Genomic DNA, 5228 nt, shown 5'->3' with positions numbered 1-5228 from the left:
CAGTGGCAAACTCGTATTCTCACCACCGTGTGGAAGAAACGCATACTCACGAGGCAATGGAAGACTTATACTCACAACCGTGTAGAAGACATATACCCATTAGCCAGTGGCCGACTCGTATTCCCACCACCGTGTACAAGACATATACCCATCAGCCAGTGGCAAACTCATATTCCAACCACTGTGTGGAAGAAACGCATACTCACTAAGCAACGGAAGGCTTATACTCACCACCGTGTGGAAGACATATACCCATTAGCCAGTAGCAGACTCGTATTCTCACCACCGTGTGGAAGAAACGCATACTCACGAGGCAATGGAAGACTTATACTCACAACCGTGTAGAAGACATATACCCATTAGCCAGTGGCCGACTCGTATTCCCACCACCGTGTACAAGACATATACCCATCAGCCAGTGGCAAACTCATATTCCAACCACTGTGTGGAAGAAACGCATACTCACTAAGCAACGGAAGGCTTATACTCACCACCGTGTGGAAGACATATACCCATTAGCCAGTAGCAGACTCGTATTCTCACCACCGTGTGGAAGAAACGCATACTCACGAGGCAATGGAAGACTTATACTCACAACCGTGTAGAAGACATATACCCATTAGCCAGTGGCCGACTCGTATTCCCACCACCGTGTACAAGACATATACCCATCAGCCAGTGGCAAACTCATATTCCAACCACTGTGTGGAAGAAACGCATACTCACTAAGCAACGGAAGGCTTATACTCACCACCGTGTGGAAGACATATACCCATTAGCCAGTAGCAGACTCGTATTCTCACCACCGTGTGGAAGAAACGCATACTCACGAGGCAATGGAAGACTTATACTCACAACCGTGTAGAAGACATATACCCATTAGCCAGTGGCCGACTCGTATTCCCACCACCGTGTACAAGACATATACCCATCAGCCAGTGGCAAACTCATATTCCAACCACTGTGTGGAAGAAACGCATACTCACTAAGCAACGGAAGGCTTATACTCACCACCGTGTGGAAGACATATACCCATTAGCCAGTAGCAGACTCGTATTCCCACTACCGTGTGGAAGAAACGCATACTCACTAGGCAATGGAAGACTTATACTCACAACCGTGTAGAAGACATATACCCATTAGCCAGCGGCAGACTCATATTCCCACCACCGTGTGGAAGAAACGCATACTCACTAGGCAATGGAAGATTTATGCCACCACCATGTGGAAAACATATACCCATTAGCCAGTGGCAAACTCGTATTCCCACCACCGTGTGGAAGAAACGCATACTCACTAGGCAATGGAAGACTTATGCTAACAACCGTGTGGAAGACATATACCCATTTGCCAGTGGCAGACTCGTATTCCCACCATCGTGTGGAAGAAACGCATACTCACTAGGCAATAGAAGACTTATACCCACAACAGTATTGAAGACATATACCCATTAGCCAGTGGCAGACTCGTATTCCCACCATCGTGTGGAAGAAACGCATACTCACTAGGAAATAAAAGACTTATATCCACAACAGTATTGAAGACATATACCCATTAGCCAGTGGCAGACTTGTATTCTCACCACCGTGTGGAAGAAACGCATACTCACTAGGCAATGGAAGACTTATACTCACAACCGTGTGGAAAACATATACCCATTAGCCAGGGGCAGACTCGTATTCCCACCACCGTGGGGAAGAAACGCATACTCACTAGGCAATGGAAGACTTATACTCACAACCGTGTGGAAAACATATACCCATTAGCCAGGGGCAGACTCGTATTCCCACCACCGTGGGGAAGAAACGCATACTCACTAGGCAATGGAAGACTTATACTCACAACCGTGTGGAAGACATATACCCATTAGCCAGCGGCAGACTCATATTCCCACCACCGTGTGGAAGAAACGCATACTCACTAGGCAATGGAAGATTTATGGCACCACCATGTGGAAAACATATACCCATTAGCCAGTGGCAAACTCGTATTCCCACCACCGTGTGGAAGAAACGCATACTCACTAGGCAATGGAAGACTTATACTCACAACCGTGTGGAAGACATATACCTATTAGCCGGCGGCAGACTCGTATTCCCACCACCGTGTGGAAGAAACGCATACTCACTAGGCAATGGAAGACTTATGCTCACAACCGTGTGGAAGACATATCCCCATTAGCCAGCGGCAGACTCGTATTCCCACCGCCGTGTGGAAGAAACGCATACTCACTAGGCAATGCAAGACTTATGCTCACAACCGTGTGGAAAACATATACCCATTAGCCAGTGACAGACTCGTATTCCCACCATCGTGTGGAAGAAACGCATACTCACTAGGCAATGGAAGACTTATACTCACAACCGTGTGGAAGACATATACCTATTAGCCAGCGGCAGACTCGTATTCCCACCACCGTGTGGAAGAAACGCATACTCACTAGGCAATGCAAGACTTATGCTCACAACCGTGTGGAAAACATATACCCATTAGCCAGTGACAGACTCGTATTCCCACCATAGTGTGGAAGAAATGCATACTCACTAGGCAACGGAAGACTTATACTCACCACCGTGTGGAAGACATATACCCATTAGCTAGTGGCAGACTCGTATTCCCACCATCGTGTGGAAGAAATGCATACTCACTAGGCAACGGAAGACTTATACTCACCACCGTGTGGAAGACATATACCCATTAGCTAGTGGCAGACTCGTATTCCCACCATTGTGTGGAAGAAACGCACACTCACTAGGCAATGGAAGACTTATACCCTCCACCGTGTAGAAGACATATACCCATTAGCCAGTGGCCGACTCGTATTCCCACCACCGTGTACAAGACATATACCCATCAGCCAGTGGCAAACTCATATTCCAACCACTGTGTGGAAGAAACGCATACTCACTAAGCAACGGAAGACTTATACTCACCACCGTGTGGAAGACATATACGCATTAACTAGTGGAAGACTTGTATTCCCACCATCGTGTGGAAGAAACGCATACTCCCTAGGCAATAAAAGACTTATACCCACAACAGTATTGAAGACATATACCCATTAGCCAGTGGCAAACTCGTATTCCCACCACCGTGTGGAAGAAACGCATACTCACTAGGCAATGGAAGACTTATGCCACCACCGTGTGGAAAACATATACCATTAGCCAGTGGCAGACTCGTATTCCCACCATCGTGTGGAAGAAACGCATACTCACTAGGCAATAAAAGACTTATACCCACAACAGTATTGAAGACATATACCCATTAGCCAGTGGCAGACTCGTATTCTCACCACCGTGTGGAAGAAACGCATACTCACTAGGCAATGGAAGACTTATACTCACAACAATGTGGAAGACATATACCCATTAGCCAGCAGCAGACTCGTATTCCCACTACCATGTGGAAGAAACGCATACTCACTAGGCAATGGAAGACTTATAATCACAACCGTGTGGAAGACATATACCCATTAGCCAGCGGCAGACTCGTATTCCCACCACCGTGAGGAAGAAACGCATACTCACTAGGCAATGGAAGACTTATGCCACCACCATGTGGAAAACATATACCCATTAGCCAGTGGCAAACTCGTATTCCCACCACCGTGTGGATGAAACGCATACTCACTAGGCAATGGAAGACTTATGCTCACAACCGTGTGGAAGACATATACCTATTAGCCAGCGGCAGACTCGTATTCCCACCACCGTGTGGAAGAAACGCATACTCACTAGGCAATGGAAGACTTATGCTCACAACCGTGTGGAAGACATATACCCATTAGCCAGTGGCAAACTCGTATTCCCACCATAGTGTGGAAGAAACGCCTACTCACTAGGCAACGGAAGACTTATACTCACCACCGTGTGGAAGACATATACGCATTAACTAGTGGCAGACTCGTATTCCTACCATCGTGTGGAAGAAACGCCTACTCCCTAGGCAACGGAAGACTTATCCTCCCCACCGTGTGGAAGACATATCCCCATTAGCCAGTGGCCGACTCGGATTCCCACCACCGTGTACAAGACATATACCCATTAACTAGTGGCAGACTCGTATTCCTACCATCGTGTGGAAGAAACGCCTACTCCCTAGGCAACGGAAGACTTATCCTCCCCACCGTGTGGAAGACATATACCCATTAGCCAGTGGCCGACTCGTATTCCCACCACCGTGTACAAGACATATACCCATCAGCCAGTGGCAAACTCATATTCCAACCACTGTGTAGAAGAAACGCATACTCACTAAGCAACGGAAGGCTTATACTCACCACCGTGTGGAAGACATATACCCATTAGCCAGTGGCAGACTCGTATTCTCACCACCGTGTGGAAGAAACGCATACTCACTAGGCAATGGAAGACTTATACTCACAAACGTGTGGAAGACATATACCCATTAGCTAGTAGCAGACTCGTATTCCCACTACCGTGTGGAAGAAACGCATACTCACTAGGCAATGGAAGACTTATACTCACCACCGTGTGGAAGACATATACGCATTAACTAGTGGCAGACTCGTATTCCTACCATCGTGTGGAAGAAACGCATACTCACTAGGCAATAAAAGACTTATACCCACAACAGTATTGAAGACATATACCCATTAGCCAGTGGCAGACTCGTATTCTCACCACCGTGTGGAAGAAACGCATACTCACTAGGCAATAAAAGACTTATACCCACAACAGTATTGAAGACATATACCCATTAGCCAGTGGCAGACTCGTATTCTCACCACCGTGTGGAAGAAACGCATACTCACTAGGCAATGGAAGATTTATGCCACCACCATGTGGAAATCATATACCCATTAGCCAGTGGCAAACTCGTATTCCCACCACCGTGTGGAAGAAACGCATACTCACTAGGCAATGGAAGACTTATACTCACAACCGTGTGGAAGACATATACCTATTAGCCAGCGGCAGACTCGTATTCCCACCACCGTGTGGAAGAAACGCATACTCACTAAGCAACGGAAGGCTTATACTCACCACCGTGTGGAAGACATATACGCATTAGCCAGTGGCAGACTCGTATTCTCACCACCGTGTGGAAGAAACGCATACTCACTAGGCAATGGAAGACTTATACTCACAACCGTGTGGAAGACATATACCTATTAGCCAGCGGCAGACTCGTATTCCCACCACCGTGTGGAAGAAACGCATACTCACTAGGCAATGGAAGACTTATACTCACAACCGTGTGGA

Source organism: Ipomoea triloba, chromosome 1 (genome assembly GCF_003576645.1).
Source record: "Ipomoea triloba cultivar NCNSP0323 chromosome 1, ASM357664v1".
NCBI classification, from domain to species: domain Eukaryota; kingdom Viridiplantae; phylum Streptophyta; class Magnoliopsida; order Solanales; family Convolvulaceae; genus Ipomoea; species Ipomoea triloba.
Note: the sequence above shows the minus strand (reverse complement) of the source record.